Source organism: Falco punctatus, assembly GCF_963210335.1.
Source record: "Falco punctatus genome assembly, chromosome: 2".
In the NCBI taxonomy this organism is placed as follows: domain Eukaryota; kingdom Metazoa; phylum Chordata; class Aves; order Falconiformes; family Falconidae; genus Falco; species Falco punctatus.
Window position 1 is genome coordinate 61,560,144 of NC_137581.1, and position 21,723 is coordinate 61,581,866.

A 21,723-nucleotide genomic window follows, 5' to 3' on the forward strand; every position below is an offset into this window, starting at 1 on the left:
CTAACTGGAAACTGTGTTTATTAACTTACTAGGGAAAAAAAGCCTATCCAAAATTAATGAATTTATAAGCCTATTACTTCTCAAGACTAATGGAGAAGTCTTCAGCTAGAATCTAAATGAGTGTTATGAAAGGTTAAGAAATGAGAATTGGAACCTACTGCCTTTATTTACAAGTATTTAATTGTCATAGCCTGATGAAGCTAACTAAGGAGTTTGCAGCATCCATGTGAAATGAAAAACAGTGCTCAATTAGATATTATGCAATTATTCAAGGATACAACAGGTGGTATGCGTTACTCAGTATTTGTAGCTATTCATAAGGAATACCTATTTTCTGAACTGCTCTAATACTTGCCCATTATCCTTACATTTGTCAGAATGCAAATTCTGGAGTTTCCTTCCGGAAGTTTTCTTCCACAAATTATAGTACTGTGTTTCTACTGTTACTTTCTTTTTCTGGAAGAATTCTTTGCTGGGATAAGCAGCAGAGGCATAAAATATGCCTCTTCAGACAAACAGTGACAGTGATTTAATCCCCATCTTCAGTGTGGATCAGCAGATACCTGCGTGTTTCATGATAAAGAACTTAATTGGTAAGTAGTGACTCTCTCCACTATAAAGGGACTGATATGAAAAAAACCCACAACCAACCAAAGAACAACTATTTAAGGTTGCAAAAATCAATTACTCAAAATACTCATACTTGATTTTATCTTTCTGCTTTTCAAGGAATAGTGTTTTTAAATTCTGTATTCCCATATGCAGTATCTCTAGAGGTGCCTGACTTGGCTGCCTGACTCACTAGATATAATATTGAGGCAAGAGGGCAGACACCTCTGAAGTTGTTGGAAATATTCCTAGGCTTAAAGTGTCATGCTATCTTGAGACCTTTGCTATCATATGGATATATAAGGATGGACACCTTGATTCAGACCAAAGTTTCAGCAAAGCCAGAATTCAGTCTCTGGCTGTTGCCAACAGCAGAAAGAATAAGGTAATCATGTGGTGATGTTCCCTTTGTATGCCTTGTCCATTTCTGGCAATTTTTTGCTAAAGAAATTCTCAAGACAGATGGAGAATTGGGCCTGACAGGTCTTCACAGACATTTCTTCCAGAAATTAATGTGACCTCCTTGCTTTTTGAGCTCACTGTGCAATATGGGGCAAAGTCTTTTCCTGCTGATTGCTCCCAGATGAATAGATACAGTACTAGGGGATGTTAGGAAGTAAATGACAACTTTCCTTGCATAACAGCAGTAAAAACATTGGGTCACAAAAAGCAAAGGTAAAACATCCTTTCCCACATACCTGTGGTGCCAGTCATTTGACATCTTGTTTCTTGAAACCCTGTTCCATCCAAGAAAACTCCATGCTCTAGGGCAGGGGTCCTCAAACTATGGCCCGTGGGCTGGATACGGCCCCCAGGGTCCTCAATGTGGCCCCCGGTATTTACAGACCCCCCCGCCGGGGGTTGGGGGGGGGGGAAACCAAGCAGCTGCAGATGACTGCCTGCCACTTCATCCACGCGCCGGCCCCCTGGTTAAAAAGTTTGAGGACCCCTGGTCTAGGGTTTGGTTTAATCAGCCATTGCAACGGCATTGATTAACATGCACCTTTGCTTGCTTCATACCGCTGTTGTGTGACCAAGCACATTTCTATCAGGCATTACACTTGCAAAAGGAGTTAACTTTCCCTACCTTTAAACTGTCAGTTTCTTATAGGTGCAAAGGCCTCAACCATTCTTCTTGAAAGACTCTAGGCTCAGAGCTTGGCAGGATGGGTTGGCTAATTTTCTGGTTTAAGTGGGAGGGTAAGTTTTATGGTAAGGCAGCTGGTCTTCACTACTCCTCAGCCTCTGACATCAGCTGCTTCCATTTAGCTGGTGATGAAGAATTGTCCCTGACTCAGACACCGAACCAAACCTGACATACAGTGAGTATCGGTTGTTGTCTGTATGCTGATCTGCTGTCTCTGCCTATACTTGGCTGTTGGATGGGCAAACCTTGGATGTTTCCACTTTTTTCATTATTGTAGAGTCCATAACGCACTGAAGTTCAAATCCAGAAATCAGTTGCTACTCGTGATACAAAAGATTTTGAAGAATCTTTCACTCTGGTTTTTAGTCTTGAGAGAGTTTTATTAAACACTAACTTGCAAAGTTAAATGCATTTGTAAGGCGGTGGTTTTTTCTTCTTCTTATATATTATATATATAATATTTATTATTATTATAGAATATTATTACTATTATAAAAAGGGATAATATTTATAAGTCCCTTTTTATTCCATGATCACTTTTTTGTCCATTCTGAATTCTCTCTTTGATTATGTTATCTTCTTCACATATGTACAGCCTTATTTCTCTCATGCTACCATCTTGTCAGTTTTATTTTATCTTGACAAACACAACTGGGAGCTACTTAGCGTCTGAAGTGGAAGAATGAAAAAAATAAAGGCTTCTTTTTAAATTCTGCCCTACACTCTCTCCTACAGTTCTTCAGTTGGTTAGTTTCATTTTGCATTGAGAAATACAATCAGGTGAACAAAGCAGCATCCAATTGGAATTTTTTTTTTCCCACCATTAGATTAAATTACCCAGCTGATCAGATGAAGAGAGGAAAGCTCTGGAAATTCAGGGGAGTGATTAAAAAAAAATAAAAATAACCCCCCTGTCTGTTTAAAATGTAAGAACACTAAAGCAAGCTTTTCTACTAACTCCATCCCCAATTACTCTGTTATTCTGGTTATATTGTTTACTACAATATACCTCATTACATTGTTTAATACAAACACACAGGGCAGTAGAAAAGAGGGTTTCTTGAGAGGTCTTGCTGCAAGAGAGGTAATCTGGACTGTAGAGAGGCTGATCAACTGTAGCAGCCATGGGCAAATTAGAAATTAAGAGGAATGGGAGACTCCTGAGTAAAAAGAGAAGCTTTGAAACAAGAAGAGACAGGGCTTTATTAAATGTGTTTAGCATATTCATCCTTGTTCTTGTTCACAGTGGTGATAGGATCTACTTGAAGAGGAGTTTTAAACTGTTGTGGAGCCTGCTAATTAAACGCACATACACACAGGCACTCTTTGATTGCCTAATCACAACTAATCTCCAAAGAGATTTGAAACCTCTTTTATAAGCCAATTTATTTGACTTTCTTGGTGATGTGTAAGACTTTTTTTCTTATTCATCTTAAATATGGAAGACCAGATCCACTGGGAAAAGTTTCTAGTTGGATTGTTGTAAATTGAAACACCTGACTTTTACAGTATCTAGAAGAATGTTGGTGTTCAGGTTCAGTATCCAAATTACTTTAATAACTAAGTACAGCTCACACTGAACTGACTAAAGGGGCTGATGAACTCAAAATGCACCATTTACAGGGGAAGGGAGGGTATTTTCAGTGTGTTTTGAATTGGATTACCCCTGTAATTGTGGGATCTTTAGGCTGTAAGAGAGCTAGAGCAGGACCAAGGCATGTTGGACCATCTCTGGTAGATCTGTGTCCTTATATGCATCACAAAGGAATTCACAAATATGGCTTCTTTAGTAGGACCCTTTATTAGCTTCCAAGACCTGAACTCTGGAGTACCTTAAATCCCTGCCTTCTCTGAACTTAAGCTCTTATTTTGCCAGTGAAATATACCTCTTTGCAACAGATTTGTACTAGCCTTACAGGGGAGTAACTAGGACATAAAGTAACATGAGGAAGTACTGAGAAGCTTTTGAATAAAGAAAATAAAAAGTGTATCTTTCTGCTTATTATTTTGCCTTTCAAATGTGCATTGCTAAATGAAAAAAAAAAAAAGCGTTAAAAGCTATGTTTTCCCATTTAAAAATGATAGATGAATTACACAAAACAATGTGGTAAGGAAAAGCATAAAGGAAAAACATCTAATAATCACTGCAAATTCAGCTCTTCAGTTTCAAGATCTTTGATGACATTGCATCTACTTACCCTAGGTCTTTATATGGAATCATTCTTTTTCTGTTGGATTAGAGTAGAGAAATCATATGACCTGATCTGATCTAAGCAGATGTCTATCAAATCATTTGCAGTGTGCTCATATGTGGCTTTCTGTACTTTGAGTCCTTGGAGTGATGATTGTCCATTAATTTATATTTTTCCTGCTATTTCTTAAAAACAAAATTATAATAATGTATTCTCTCTCTCTACCTCTCTCCACGCCCCCTCCCCCACCATGTATCTTTCTGTCCACCCAACCTCATGCACCACATAGTCTGAAAAGTTAAGTCACAAGATTTTAATGCACATATCATTAATTATAGTCTCTCTGGTTCCTGTACAAGTGAAGAGAAATATGGATTATTTTAAAATTATCTGTGTGTGGTAATAAATAAAAATTTTGAATGCCTTTTTTTCAGTATATGACCTTACTGGGAACAAAAAGAACACAAGATTTGTGTGTGTACCAAAATTAATTACATTTAGCTATATCTACTTGCCTTGACTTTCAAATACAGATTTGTGATATATACATACATACCACAGGGAGTCAGATAAAATGTTGCAGCAAAGCTGTATGGACATGTGGGATTGACGTGGAGCTCCAATAACCTCCTGATCTGGCCCTCAAGGTACTGTACTGATGTGCTATCTTTCCTATGAAGAATTCAGTGTGAACTTATTTCTTACTTTCAGTTGTCTCCCTACTGACTGAGGTTTTCATGGTCAAGTGAAAAATGGTAACCCTAATTAAATGCAAATACCTTAGGTCATTCTTTCCTGGACAGCTTTGAAAAAGAGAACAAAACCCTTTGAACTGAAACTTGACTTTAAATTGGAACAAGTGTAGAATGGATTTGTGAAGTAGTATGTTCATGGGACACTATGTTACTAGCTTTTGGTAAAGAGGTTCAGTTGAGGTCGAAGAGGTCAATAACAACATTATGTTAGACAGGTTTAGATACAGCCAGCAGGTCCTCCTAATAGATTGGATTAAATGCCTTTGGACGAGATGGAACTTTATTGTCTGTATGAGAACTACAGACTGGGGCACACTTCAACTAACTTTAAATCTCCTGAAGTTAGATGTTCGGGTTTGACCTACTCACTCAAGATTTGTTTATAATCAGCAAAGAGTAGTAGGCATTCTTAGGCTGCAGTTTGTCTGACCTCTGTTAGAAGTTTCTACCTTGGGAATACAGATGTGCTATCTTTCCTATGAAGTCACTCAAGAAAATTCTAGTGCTCTCCATAGGGAACCTCAGATGACTCTGTCAGTTCATGATCCTACCTTTAAGATGCCAGAGTAAAATCCTCCATAATGATCAGTCATAAACATACTGTTGTTATTTCTGTTCCATAATTTGGTTTCTCATGAGTTTCATGGATGAAGATTTACATGTATATACCTCTGAGACATAGGCAGGACGTGGGAGCTGACTGAATACAGAGCAATGTGAACATTGATCTAGTAATTGCTTATGAGTGATTGCTAAGTTCGAGAACTGGTATTATCTGCCTGGATGCTGCAGATGAACTAAGTGAAATTCATCATATATTCATGCAGAATCTCTATCAGTTCTTCTGAAAGATATTTTCTGTCTGCAGAGTGGTAAAATGTCAACATAATTGTCTCTGAGTTCAGACAAACAGAACGCACTCAAAGGATTTTATTGCAAATGAGCTTCTGAGGCATTAAGGCAAAGAAGAGAAGAGAATGGTTATGGTGTCTTCAGTTTGTTTATCTCTCTTGGCCTGAATTTATGACAGCTGTCTGGAAACCTTCCACTGGGAAATGCACATTCAACAACATTTCAAATGTTCCACCAAAACATGTCAAATTCTTCTAATTTCCCAATTGGATCCAGGAAGGTTTCTCAGGAAAAATCTGTTTGATTAACAGCCAGCTTTCTGCTTCCTTGACAGTCCCCATGGCAAGCTTCTGCAGTGCTGGTAACCTGGGGAGGCCGAGGAACAAGGAACGCTGCCTCCAGTGAAAGCTTCCAGGTTCCCTGCTGCGCACCCAGGCCACCGGGAGCCCTGAGGACCTGGGCTTGCCTCACAGCTCCCAGAGCTTCCAGACTGCTGGCCGCATGGCAGAAATCCTGGCAGCAGGGCAGCTTAGATTTGAGGAAAGTTGTGCTAGGAAAGAAACCTGAAGCAAACTATTTTTCCTGAAAGAATGGTAGCCGGAAATTGCCTTTCAAGGAGAAATATCCCTGTGCTGCTCAGATGGCCTTTTGAAATGAGCACAAGTAGACAACTATTAAGCAGTATGATTGAGGATGGTAAAAGGCTTATTGAAGAGAGGCCTTGCGGTGCTTACACTAAGGCAAAAATAAGACCTGGCACCTGTATTTTGCGCTTCTGTGAGATAGCTCTTTACCAGTTTATGACTGTGGTCTGATTAGGGAAAAGTTGCATGCTTAGTGGTTTAATCAGTTTGAACTGATGAGCAATTCATTGCAGATTTGGCTCATTTTCAATGAAACATTTTAGCAATTGGATGAGCTTCTCAGCTAACTCTTCAGATGGAGATAAAACCGGTAGAGATAGTTCCTAGGACCTAAGTAAGGATCTGCTGCAGACAGTAGTGGCTAACTCAGCCCTGCTATAGCTGGAAGATGTATGTTTATGATGAGCAGAAGGTACAATTGCATCACCACAGTAGAGAGTGGCATTGCAAGTGAGTTAGTCAAACTGGCACAGTTAAAGTGCCATGAATGTATGTGTTCGTGGGCACTTAAAGTGATACTTTACTGATACTAAGTTTAGGCTAGTTCTGGAAAGAATTAGTAGAAGTTTGAATAAAGTAACACATGTGCAGAATCAGTGGAGCAATCAGTAGGGAGCATAGCTGAAAAACTTCAGGGAGGTGCACCAGGCAGATTGCGGAAGATTGGCTAAATGAAATGCTAAGCGAAAGATGACAGGTCTTTTCTGGAAAGGTCAGGAAGCTAAGAATAAACTAGGGTTTTTGTGAAGAGTAAAACAGAGCTAGGAAAATTGGTGTGAAGAAGAGAGGATGAAGAGCTAAGAAAGTACATGCTATTTCCCAGTTTCCTCAGAGACAGGATTTTGTGCTGTACACATATCGTAGCTCTACTTGAAACAGTTCCCTGGAGGCTGGGTTGAAACTGAAGATATATGTTTCAAGGCAAGATGAATATGAAATATTATTGCTTTGTGAATGAAAGAAAACATATTAATTAATTGCAAACAGTTTTAAAAAAACCCCTCTTTTTGGTGACATATATGTAAAATATGGGTACAGAATAATCCAATTACAAGCATTTTAAAATTATTGGGCTGAGCTGTTAGTGAAATAGAATGCATAATTTTCATACTATAAAAGAGTGTTGTCACTGTGGTCTTCATCCTTTTACTTTAATATCTCCTGTGTAATGATAAACAAAGATCCAAAGACAACACCAGCACTGCTGAAACATACAATATGGGTGTCTAATATAATTATAATTAACAGTTTCCATTCATTTGCAAGATATACCCTGATGGCATTGCTCAAGAGAGGGGGAGCATTAGTGGTAATTATGCTTTGACTTTGTAATGTTGGATTGAAGTGATGGTTTCTGACAAAACCAGAAATGAAAGAATGGTTGGTTCAAATAGTGTAACAACACTGCCATCTAACTGCTTCAGCAGAGAATCACAAGTTACCAGCAGAGAAAAATACATCAAAATTAACAAATCTAGAGTCCATGTATTTTTTATGGAGACTGTATGAAGGTAGTCTTTCTTTATATATATATATATATATTAAAATTCAGAAATTACATGATTTGGATTTTTAAAGGAGTAATATTAAACTTTTGTACTTGTTCTGAATTTGATTGTAAGCAGTGAAATTTAGTTTATTGTTGAATGTCAGAGGGGAAGTGAAAACTGTACTGGAAATATACTTGACACTGGAAATTTGGCTTTGCCCAGGGACAAGGTAAAGGCAGTGTGTATGCTGGAGGGCGGTGAAAAGCCAAAGGAGACAACAGACTGCATGATCATAGGAATTTCTAAGTCGAATCACACAATTGGACTACTAGTTGGCTACCTTGCAACTAACAAATGGCCCAGAAGGACACTGAAGAACGTTTAAAACAGAAAATGGTAAATAACTAAGTCACAGTTGGTGTCAGTCTATAAGGTTCTGTCTCCTCAAGCTACATTAGGTAGCATATAGATGTGGTGTCATTATCACTATTTTTTCACATCCTGTTAACACGGCTTCTTCTGAGGGTGCAACAAGCCAGCAAGCAGGGCACTGAGTACCAAAGTTTCCTATTTCCATGCTCTAAACCTGATGTCCTTGAAGCCTATTGGAGGGTGGATTTTTTCCTATATCAGGGGCTTCCAACAATTCTTATTCTGCTTATGGTGAGTTCTCTTATTATTTCTAATTATTCAACTTTTCCAGACATTCTTATTGTATCTTTCGTTATTTTCATAATCTGTTTTAAAATTCTTTTGGTTTCTGCTATTTCTTTTTTTTTTTTTTTTTTTTTTTAAGAAAAAAATGTGGCATAATCAAAATACATAATTCCATCAGATCAGGTAAAATCAGTGGTATCCCCTTTACAACTCTGTTCTGTTGTCTTATTTTCCAGTTAGCTGAAACGGAACTAAGCATGGGACAGTCTCAAGTGAATCCAAAGGGATGAGAGCTAAGACTGAAAGATCTAAAGAAAAAGGTCTAGATGCAATAGACCTGTAAGTAACACAAAGTGAAACAAAAGTGAGGTAAATTTTTCTTTGGGTCCAAAGAAGTTCTCCTCCTAGAAGTCAGTGAGGCTTTGGATCTTAAAACACTTTTGGGGAAAGAAAGTCAAAATAGAAGTAATAAAAATAATAAAAAAAATAATAACAACAACAATAATAAGTATGATTATCTTTAGCTACATCTCAACAGGAATATTAAAAATGGAACACATATATGGACCAGAGCTTTCCATCTTTACTTTTCAGAGCGTTATGATGATGTTGAAAGGCAAGCTGCTGTTGCAGGGCTCTCAGCCCTTTAAAAGCCAAATGACACAAGACAGAAAGTGCAGAACCTCTTTCTCTGCCTGGCATAGCTCTGCAATGTCTCACTCAAAGCCATCATAGAAGACAGAGAATAACAAGTACTTTAGGCTGAATTATTATTAAATTAGGTATTTCACTTGGGTAGAAAAGGAAATTTAAAAATCCATATAGAAGTTTTGCAGGAATGTTCACTATGGTCACTGTCCAGAAGGCTGAAAATACCACATGGATAATAAGTTATCTACAGGCCTTTTGTGAGACAAAGTACAACTTTCAGCAGAACACATTTTTTCAAGGTTAGCTGCTCTGGACTTAATGAGATGAAGTATGTAATTTAGAAGCATGAACATGGTTTCATCTAGTTTCACCCATGACAAACAACACAGTAAAATAGTCACCATGGAGATACCTTTTTCTGCTTATGCTTACAGCGTATTCTCAGCCTGCAGCAGCTGCTTCAGAGAAGTTGATGGAGCAGACTAAGTTTATGATTGCCACCTGGTGGCTACTAAAGAAAATCCATTAGTTTATAGATTCTCCAGGATTGTTAAGAAATAACAGTACTGATGGTGCTTTAGTGAAAAAAAACACAACAATCTCACATTTCTGGAGATTCAGGTGGCATGCTGTGGTAAAACCGGCTGAGATTATGCAGAGAAATACATGCAAATTTTTCATTCATTCTTTGCCTTATATTTTATTTAAAAAAAAAAAAAAAGAATATTTATATGTTTTTAGAGAAATCAATACATTGAAAACAGGATCCAGGATCCAGTCAATATGTCATTCATGAGGGGGTCTCTCAACTAACTTCCAGCAACATATGTGGACATTTTTTTCTTAACAGCTGTAATTTTTTTTGGGTGCAACTTATTTACAAACAAATCCAACAACAAAACCCCTGCAAAGTTAATTTTATGGGTTTGTTGTTTGTCCTACATTTACAATTAGATTCTAAGGGAACTTCTGTTATGGAAATAACAATCAGAGCAAGCAAAGAACATATGTTGTCAAGATTTAAAATGCTGGATCACAAATCTCCCTTCTAATTTATGATGAACTCAGTATCATTGACTGTTCAGGTTTACTGTAATTAAGAAATAAAGGAAATTGAATTATTAATTCACTAGCAAATGCCCAACTGTTTCAAATAGCAGGGTAATGGTACTTTAACTTAAATTCATGACTCTGGGATCACTATGCCATTTGAAAATAGAACTGATTAGATTTTTTTTCCTCCCTGTGATTAAAAAAAAGAAGTATTTGAATAAAGAAAAATTGCGAATGCAAAGTAAAATATTGGGATTTGGAAATCTTGTGCTTCATGGTGGATGGAACATCTGACTGTCTTACTCTTCACTGGGCCAGGTGTCCTGAGCAGGCACATCCCTGGAGGATCGTGTTTCAGAAAGAGGAGGTAATGAGTCATGAAGTCCCTGGTTGTGATGTATGATGTGAAATGTATTGCAGCAAGACACTGAGACTTGGAGACAAAAAAGGATATGAAGCAAGCAAATTTATCTGCTCTCTTGACTATTTCATTCTTGTTTCCAGGCTCTCCTTTTCTGTCCCCGTTAATTTAGAACTGGAAACGTTACACATAGTAGCAAAAGAACAAAAAAAGCAGGTGGACAGTGCTCACTAGGCTGAAAGTGAGGGCACTTGCATGAAGGATGCAGATTTCAGTCACAGGAAGAAAATGAACCATCACCCCCACGTTACATAAATTTAAACAACTTTATTGAAAAAAAAAAAAAAAAAAGAGAGTGTGCAGTAATAAAAGGAGGGCAAGAGGAAAGAAGGTGAGAAAGAGAATTATCTTTCCCCCTACTAATATTTTAATGACTGCTATATCTCTTCTCCCTAATTTCAATTCATCCCTTAGGCATTTGGAGAAAAAGTAGGGATACCTCACATAAGGAGAGGAATTATATTTGATATTCTTGCATCTATTCTTCCTGCAGTGTTGAATATGGTGTCCAAATCCTGGGGAGAAAATTATTTTAAAAATGTGGAAATCTTACGGAAATGGAGAATAAGGGAGGTTTATATTTCCTCTGACTAGTTTAAACAGTTTTCTGAGTATGCTTATATTCAACGAAGAACTTTATTTTCCCACATATTTTATTGAGCCTGTTTACGTGACTCAGAGCTGTAGATTTCTGTAGAACTGGTAGGAGATGTCAGCTAGGCACTGCAACCCTCAGTCTGCATTAAATGTATTTTTTTATTTAAATCCATTATGCTTATAATGGATTTATTCATGCATTTTATTTAGGGTAGAAATTTATTTATCCAGTTTTAAAATCTGGCACTTCAGGAACATCTCTTAGGGGGTGAAATGATATCTGAATTATAAATCAGAGCTTCAACACCTAAATGAGAATTTTGATTACCAGAAGATCAGAGAAGTAGAGGTCATTCAGTTTGAGGTCTTTGATTCAATTGCACACAATACAGGACCCAGCAGAGAAATTCAGTTCCAAGTTTCTAAACACTAAGTATTATTAAGAGAAAGACTGTTCAGACCCTATGGAATATTTGTTTCATGTCCATCTTTGCTTTAAACAAAATATTGTGTAATTTCAAAGGCAGGATGGATTGGTGTTACTGCTGAACTTAGTGCTCTGGCTGAAGATGAAGAAACAATTAAAAACTGCTTTTCTATGGGTAAATTTTGTCTCCAAATTCTATGCTTCTGCAAGATATAGTATCAACATACATGACACCTCATGTGATAATGACAAACAGAAAAAACCCCACACTCCAAACCCCATGAAACTAATGCAATCTGCAAAGCCTCCATAAAGCAGCTGTGGAACTACTTGACTGTAGCAGGATTCCTCCTGCTCAGTATAACAGCCCCTTGAGCAAACAAAAATTGCCTACATCTATGAGTAGAAATCAAATATGTTAATGAAGCCAAGAACCACCCTAGTGGGATTATGAGGGCAAAAAGTTCCAGAATGGTTTATTGCAGACAAGTCATAGTCACTTTGATCCTTCTGTGTTCTCTCAAAAGGGGTGGGAGTAAGTGTACCGTTGGATTTAGGACCTAGAGGACTTCAGCTGCATGGATGCCTCAGTACCCAAACAGCCATAGTGCCAGTTTCTTTCCATTTTTGTAAAACATGAGAAGAACTTCCAGAGTTCTTAACTCACATGAGTCTGTGAGTAGCAACACAGTATCAACTGACTGTGATATAGCTTCCATGTATCTTTTGATATTTCAAAACACTTGGGGTTTGGATGCAGTTTGTAATACACATTCTGTTGTTTTACAAGACTGATTTTTACAGCTTGGCGTGGAAAACTTGAATTTTTATAATGCCATCACAATCATAAGACACCTTGAAAAAAATATAATTACATATATTTTCATAGTATAGGAGTACACAGTGCGGCACTAACTGATATAAAAAGAAGGCATATTTGATTTAAAGCTGACTGATTGTTTCCCCTTGTGAATATAATGGTATGTATAATAAAGTTAATATTGACAAGAAAAGCATATTTCCTATCTCATATAATTTGAATCATTCATATGTAACTTTATTATGATTTCATGCTATCAGCTACACCCAGTTCTTACTGTAGCACTGCAATAAGTTTGCTGTATTCTTCAATCTATTTAATATAATGGATTGTTGGGGTTCTTTTTATTTGCCAAATATGGAATTCTTTCTGGGTCAGGAAAAAAAGCTAGTACATTAATTTGCAGCAGAGGTATGATAGGAATTATATTTTTTAAAGTTAATAAGCTGCTATTTGATTTTTTTTTCCTTAATCAGGAACATAATCTCAGAGCAGTGTGTTATCAAGGACAAGAGGATTGGTCACCTTATGAAAAGAAGTGATTTTCCAGAGTAGTCTGGAAATAAGTTTTAGTAGTAGCAAAGGATGCCTCTAAAACAGTAAAGAAAGAAAAACAATGTTGAAAAAATAAACCCTCAACATTACAATTAAAATTTTTCATGACAAAAAATTCTTGAACCAGCTTCTTGAGTTGTTTGGGAAATGTTATTTGTCACTCTTAATTTTGTTTATATATTCTAGACTGTCACTTACTAATGGGCCAGACACAGGCTTCCACTTGCCTTTTTATTGCTAAACAAACTGTGTTGTGTTATTAAATTTCATACAAAACTGTGTGCCTATGCCTAGTAGTCCTTCTCCTGGTCTCTGACAACATACCCCTTTACTGCGTTCAGCTGTACCTCCAGTTTTAGCTATTTCTGAAAACTGCATGTTCTTCTAAATTCAAGCTTTCTTAGAGTCCCTGATGGGGACCCTATGTTTACATGGGACTCATGTTTACTGGGAGGGGGGAAAGCCTCTACTCAAAAGCCCACAGACAACCCAGAGAAGAGTTGCATAACAGGAGAAAATGTAAGACATAAAATATCTGCCTAAGGATTTTTTCCAACCCTACTACTGCATAGGAAATTGAAATACAGATCATACAAAACCTGTAAAAACCTTCTATTTTCTATGAATCTTCATAATCAGGAAGAATTTAGTCTTCTCTTAGCAGGACATGAAAGATGGTACATAGGAGTGCAGCTTTGCTCCTGGTAGCCTTCTAAAATCTTCCAAGGAAGCCAAGGCTTCTCTGAAGTGCCTGAGGAACAGCGTAAGTAAAGCAAAATGTCTAATTATGCATATTATTCTGGTTTAATTGTCCTAATTAATTGACAAAAATTTCCTAATGATCTCTATTAAATCATTGTCAGATTAAAATAATTTTGAGATGAAGGCATCTATGCATTTGATGAGAAGAGATATACTCCTGTTCTGGAAAGATAAAGACTTCTAAGAGTGTAAATCTCTCAAGCCCCTGAACCTCAAGGCAGGGACTAGGGGAACAAAGTCCCACCCATGTGAGAGTGAAACCATGTGGGAGTGAAGATCAGATTCAAGACCACATGAGGAACCTGAACGTACATCTGGGACCCAACCAGATGCACCCCAGGGTCCTGAGGCAATTGGCTGCTGTAGTTGCCAAGCCACTCTTCATGCTATTTGAAAAATCATGGCAGTCAGGTGAAGTCCCCAGTGTCTGGAAAAAGGGAAATGTCACACCCATTTTTAAGAAGGGCAAAAAGGAGGACCCTAAGAACTACCAACCAGTAAACTTCATCTCCCCTGATGGTAAGGTCATGGAACAGATCCTCCTGGAAGTTTTGTCAAAACATGTAAAAGACAAGGAGGTGATTCAAGACAGCCAACATGGTTTCACCAAGGGCAGTTCATGCCTTACTAATCTAGTGGCATTTTATGATGGAGTGACTGCATCAGTGGATGAGGGAAGAGTTACAGATGTCATCTACCCAGACTCCCGTAAGGTCTTTGATATGGTCTCACACAACACTCTTGCTACTAAGGTGGAGAGATATGGGTTTTATGGATGGGTAAATGGATAAGGATTTGGCTGGATGATCACTTCCAAAGTTACAGCCAACGATTCAATGTCCAAATGGAAAGCAGTAATGAGTAGTGTTCCTCAGGGCTCTGTACTGGGACTGAATGCATCCTCAACTTGTTTGTGGCTGACACCAGGCTGAGTGGTACAGTATACCTGAAGGAAGGGATGCCATGCAGAGAGACCCTGACACCCTTGAGGGGTGGGTCTATGTGAACCTCATTAATTTAAACAGGACCAAGTGCAAGGTCCTGAACCTGGATGGGGGCAATCCTCAGTATCAATACAGGCTGGGGATGAACAAATTGAGAGCAGCTCTTCAGAGAAACACTTATGGATATTGATGAATGAAAAACTGGACATGAGCCAGCAATGTGTGCTTGCAACCCAGAAAGCCAGTCTTTTCCTGGGCAACATAAAAACAAGTGTAGCCAGCAAGTCAAGGGAGGTGATTCTTCTGCCACTCTTCCCCTCTCATGAGACCCCACCTGGAGCACTGCATCCAGCTCTAGAGTTCCCAGTACAGGAAAGACACGGACCTGTTACAGTGGGTCCAGAGGAGGCCCATGAAAATGATCAGAGGGCTGGAGCACCTCTCCTGTGAAGACAGGCTGAGAGAGTTGGGGTTGTTCAGCCTGGAGAAAAGAAGGCTTCGGGGAGATCTTACTGTGGCCTTTCAATATATAGCAGAGGCTTATAAACAAGATGGAGAAAGACTATTTACCAAGGCCTGTAGTGACAGGACAAGGGGCAATGGTTTTAAACTGAAACAGGATAGATTTAGGTTGGACAGAAGGAAAAAAAATACAATGAAGGTGATAAGACACTGAAACAGGTTGAAACGGAGAAGTTGTGGATGCTCCATTACTGGAAGTGTTCAAGGTCATGTTGGACATGACTTTGAGCAACCTGACCTAGGGAAGGATGCCACTGCCCATGACAGGAGGTTGCACTAGATAATCTCTAAAGGTCCCTTCCAACACAAACCATTCTGTGATCCTATGAAATGCTCAGGGGATATTAAGTAGGAGGCCATAGTAAGCAAGAGGGCATGGAAGATGTCTGGATAAGCTAAGTGGGTAGAAGTGATGAGCCTGTGCTTGAAAAAAATATTTGCTTACTTGGTCTAGTAGATGTATTTACTTTTGAAGAACATTGTCACTTTCATCCTAGAGTATGGACTAGTGTAGTCTCATGAAGCTTTATTAAAAAAGGTGTAACAACTCAACCTTAAACTAAAAAAGATAGAAAACATGCTATAAATAAAAGAAAACCAGGGTTATTGAAATAACATTACCTATATATCAAAGGCTTAATGAGTTCTGCTTTTGTTTACTCATACTCTTCTCATCCCCACACGAATAATGGCCAGCCAGAGAAAATATTTCATTCTGTGTTCCAAATGATTTTCTTAAAACAGGAACCACACTGGCATTTACTTTATGCCTGATGATGTTGCAGAGATAAAGCGAAACCTTGGTCTTTTTGCAGCTGGGGAGAATTTGACCATAGGTTTGAAATAAAGTTGAGGACTTATTCCTCCTAGTAAGCCAGTGGCCTAATGATGAACAGGCATTGCTTGTCCACCAGTTTTAATCTACTGAGTCAATAAAATTACTCACAATGTCTGAAACTATTCATTCATGGCAGGGATGATCTGGCTTCAAACCATTCTGGCATGCAAAAGGAGTTTGCAGTAAATCTGTATGTTGAAATAAAACAGTTGTGGTAGACTTCATTCACCCATTGCACGTACCTACCTGTGTGAGCAGGTGGTTAGGTCAAAAAGGTGGGTTGCTGTGAAGGTGTGAGTAAAGATCTCAGGTAGGTTACAGGGCTTTGAGAAAACTGCAGGACTTATTCCTCACCATATTTATGGCTCAGACTGTTAAAAATGGGTTTTCATTTTCATGTGTTGTTTGCTGCAGTACCTCTGCCATCTTCACCCTGTTTTGATTCATTTTATCAGGATGGTCAGCACTGATTTCCACAGATGTGTTGCCATCATTTACTGTCACCTAAAAGTTCCTAAAACATTCGGAATCTGAGTTGTAAATGAGTCTGTACGTACCTCTTTGAACTGTTGTTTTGTTGTCAATCCCATTTGACAATAACCAATCCTTGTGTGACCCGACAGAAAAATATCTAATACCACTTATTAATTCAGATCCCTGTTGTAAACTACAGAATATCCCATAGGTGAAAAATGAACATGTATTTTTGAAGATATTGCACCATTGAAATTTGACATACACATGATCTAAAAATTAAATGTTTTTCTTTTGTGGGTATTATTTTTTATTTCTTCCAATTTTATTTCCTTCATAAGAAATCTGAGATGAACAGCTGTAAAGTATTGATGCTATGTTGTACAGTACCATCTGGAAATCTGGAAAACCAGTTGAATATGAGGAAATTACCTGAATTTTTATACTTTTGTCAGAAACATTTTATGGAATAGGTAGCTGCCATCCAGGTCCAGGTCAGAACACATGTTCTTTTCTTTTTGATTTGTTTTTTTTTTTTTGTGGGGCTTTTTTTGTTTGTTTGATGGGTTGATTTGTTTTGTTTTGGTTTGGTTTTTTTTTTTGGGTTGCTTGGTTTTCTTTTGAGGAACAAGGAAAGTTGGTTAAATTTAATCATTATTTAAAATCATTATCCCCCTTCCTCCCTCCTCCCCTTGGGTTTAATTTCATTCACAAATCCCTAGTACCCAAAAAGTCAGACTCACTGTTTGCATCTTTAAATTTATTCTTAGTAGAGCATTATTTTTAGTATTTTTTCACAATCTTCAACAGTTTATCCTGTCATTTTGAAAACAAGTTTTTCTGTGAGTCATTGTAATAAATTATTTCATCAAAGTTCTCTGTAAAAAATTAAAGATAGTATTAGTTGATTAACTAAAGTTGCTATAATAATACAATATTTAATATATTATTACAATTTACAGCTTCTTTTTTTTCTTTTTTTTTTTTTTTTTTTTTTTTTCCTGACAGGACCACATAGCCCTCTTTTCAATGCTAAGAATCATAGGACATTCCATATAGTTAAAAAACACTGATGCCAGTTTAGCCCATTTCAAATAAAATCCAGTCCTTAACTCTGAAGAAAGAAAAAACAAAAAAAGAAGGAAAAGAAAAAGGAAACAAGATTAAACGCAGTTAATTAAATTTGTTTTTAACATGAGCTTTCTGTTCATACAATTTGGGAATAAAAGAATAGTAGAATAATATTAATTGCAAATCTGTTAACATAAGCATGTAATTTGTAGCTGCATAGTTCAATCTGAATCTTTAAAAAGCCAAAAATCTGGTTTTGAACAAACTGAAGGAAAACAAACAAATATAACCAAGCAGCTTCTGAAGAACTACATAAATAAATTGTCGTTAAGGGTTAATAATAAAAAATGCAATTTTCAGTATTCTTCAATTTAATTTTCACTTGTAGGAGTGAAAATATTGTCATTTTTTCCCCAATATTTCTTCTTGTATTTATAATCCTGTGTAAGTTTTTGCATATTCAAACCCTGAATGAAGCTTGTTAGATTTCAGAAAAAAGAAAGGTCTATCAAATCAAAGCTCAAAGCTTTGGCTCAACATGACTTTTGCATAGAGCTGCAGCTAATTATTTGACCAACCACTTGGACAAACCTTTGGAACTTTTCAATCCTTCAGCTGTTGACATGCTTATTTATCTTATCCATGTGAGTTTATAAGTGCTCAAAGGGACCTTGGGCTTTCCAAATCCTCCCTGAAGTCAGTGGAAGGACTTGCACTGAAACTGGCAGGTCTTCATCCATGGCATTAATTCTAGTTCCACCTAAATGAAAAGCATGAGTCCCATTGAATTCAGTGGACCTGTGGACTAGTGATGGATAGGAAATTGATGGGAGAACATCTCTCTGTGAATGAAAAAATAATTTTATTTTCTTTTTCCTGCATGTGTAGCAAATATAAAGTAGGAGAGCTTTACATTTTATCAAATGCATTTCTTTTTTCAGAGGGCTACTAAGGCAAAAATATGTCCTAGGTCAGACCAGTGAGACTATCAAAGAAAGGGAAAGGTGAAGGGAGGGAAGGAATGGGAGAAAGAAAAGACGATTTTTTTCTTCTGGTTTTGTTTTACTGGTCTTCTCCAAAACCCGCAAAAACTAGTGACTATTTTTCCCATTGATCACAGGTTTGGTATCTTCCAACCGATGTAGCTGCTCTGCTTTCTTTTCATATTTTCCTGGAAAGCTGATTAGTGGCTGACAATAGTTAAGTACCACTACCACATAAGAACCTGGTCCTATAAAGTGCTAGGTGCTCTTCACCATCAGCTGAAATAACTAGAACTCAACACACATGGTTGAAATCCTGTATTCCCTGTGCAAATGATAATAAATGCTGTCAAAATTAGGTAATGCTGTCAGGTTATTGACTGCTTAATATGTAAACTGTCAACATTCCTCAGAAGAGGAAAAGAGCATTTCTCTCCATGTGTGCAGTACCAGACCTTGCATATTTTTACTAGGCCAATTAATAGTTCATCAATTTGTGTCCTGGAGCAATACCAGGAAAGAAACAGATTTCTTTTTCTTTCTTGTTCAGTAAAGACTAGCCTGCTGACTAGAGAGGACTGATGCGCATTCACAGGAGACCCAGTCACTGCAATCTAGTTGGTATAGAGTTATCAGCTCATCCTCCATCCATATTTCATGCAAAAAAAAGCTGGTGTAGGAGCCTATGTCTAGTAAAAAACTTCAGATATATGAATACTTGGTGGAGACAAGCACTTTCCGGATGCTCAGAGAATGACTCAGGGGGCAGGGCTAAAATAACACTGTCCTGTTCAGTGTGGACCACTGGCTTAGGTGGCACCTTCTGCAGTACATTCTCTTTTTATATCAACAACTCCTATTGTGTATCACGCTTCATCCAGCTTAATTCAGAGGCGTATATTCACCACTTACAAGATGCAAAGGAGTTTGGTGCTGCAATGCTCAGTGTCATCCTGGCTAAAGATACATTCAGAAAAATCTTGCAGCACTGTATGAAGACATTTCTGCTGCCTGCTTTATCCCTCTGACAGAGAGTACCCTTTCTTTGGTTTCCCCCACTGCTGAAGACTTAATGGAAAGATATGTGTGCCTGTGTTAGAGATGTTCCAGTTGGCAATCTGGTCTTCATGCAGATGCCCCTCATTTTGCACGGGAGTGGGACATCACCTCTTCTTATCCTACTCTGGGAGGATAAATCCTGGCAAAATCATACTGGAGGGCAGCTGGGAGGGGTAATGTCTGAACTGCCACAGAGACATTTGACACAATTAATTGAAAAATCTCTTGTTCCTTCTGCTGAGATAGTCCTTGGTGTGGGAATAGCAAAAGGATTTGAAGACATACACAGCTGATAAAATCTTTGCCCTTACTCAGAGGGCTGGTTACAATGCACGCCTATCATTTTAATCCTATTTCAGGTTGGGGAGTTCAGTGCCCATATTGCATTTAAAGCACAGTACTGGTTCCTCCGACCTTTGTAATGGGGCCTGACTGAGACGAAAGATGTGAGCAGGACAAGCACAGTCCCCTCTAAAGAGAAAACTGAGCCACTTCGTATATGTCCAAGAGACGAATCTAGTCTTACGAGAATGAGAATCTAGAGTGCACTGAAGAGGCTGAAGTGCAGTCAGCACTTTGAATGGAGGCTCTCCCTTAGGACCCGTGACTGAGACCTCCTGCACTACTGACACCCACTGGAACCTCTGAGATGGAGTCTGTGCTGGGACCTTTCTGCAAAAGTCAAGGATTTCAATGTAAAGTTCAGACAAATCACTACTAAGCTTACGGGAGTGGAGGCAAGATGGTAAAATGAATAACCAAATATGCCCTTTCCCCCAAAGTTTTTACTTTTCTTGTTACAAAATATATTTCTGCTGCTGAAATTCTCCCTGGAAATTCACACTCCATAGTAAGGAATATAAATATAATAATTTTGCCCTATTTATTTTATAGGTCTTATCCTTCATTTTTTTTTAACTTTACATATGCTGCATTTGTAATAATTGTGGAGAACATAAATTCCTCTCTCTCTCTATTGAAATAGAACTATTTCTGTATGGATCTACACCTACATATGCATCTTTTATTTTATTTGTATCTTTGTTACATTTTGAAGATGTATATCTTGTTTCTCAGTTGTGTTTTCCAAGTTGCCCCAGCTTTTTAGCTTGTTTGCTTTTGTTTTGTCGTTCACAGTAGCTCTCTCCCTTCTTCCCCCTTCATGGACTGATCAAGCCTATTAGAATTTGAAAAAATGTGTGAAAATACTGGAAAACTTAGAGGTGTTCAGTAAACATGGTGGCTCAGAGTTTTTGCAGAATATATTGGCAAATTAAATCCCTCAGTTGAGATGGTACACACTCCAGTCCTATTTGCCATCCAAAAATTTAGCTTTAATGAGAACTATTATATTCAGAACTGAACATATTTTTTCCCAAGCTTTTCTAAAATACTGCAGTTTCCTGGCAGCTACTGACAGGTGACAAGAGTCTCTTTTTACCCCAGGAAGGCTTCTCAATTTCATCTCCACAATGATGAAGTTTCTGTGTTTGTCCTCTGTGTTTCTAGCTAAATTTTGAAACCACTCCTTCACCGAACTAATATAATAGTAGACAATGATGATAAAGCAGAAATATTCACTGTTAATATGTCATTGCCAGTCTCTTGTTAAGACTCAGTTGGCTAAGCCTGAACCCAGTGATCCTCTGTTGATGCACTATGCCCACGAGCAATTCCTGAGTAGACGATGGGACAACAAATTGAAACCTATGTGCTACGATGAATTCTTTGTGGGTGCATGCCTATACCTGTATTGAGACCCACTGAAGTCAGCACGACTCTGAGCCCAGCTTGAAGCCTGCCTGTGCAGGACTCATCACAGGGCTGGGGCACTGATGAGAACAGGCTGCCCAGGGAGGTGGTGGAATCACCATCCCTGGAAGTGTTCAAAAGATGTGTAGATGTGGTGCTTAGAGGCATGGTTTAGTGGTGAACTTGGCAGTCCTGCATTAATGGTTGAACTTGATGCTCTTAAAGATCTTTTCCAACCTAAATGATTCTGTGATTCTATGATATACAGTGAAAGCTGCAGTAAGGACCAGGCACCTTCACAGACCCCGTGCTTAGGCTACTGTTTCAATGCATCTCAAAATTTCCTAAGACAAATTTGTTTCAGTTTCATTAAAGCTACCTCTACTACGCAAATTACTTTTGCTTGTGCTTTGGGTAGTCACTTAGGACAGGTTTCATTGTGTAAATT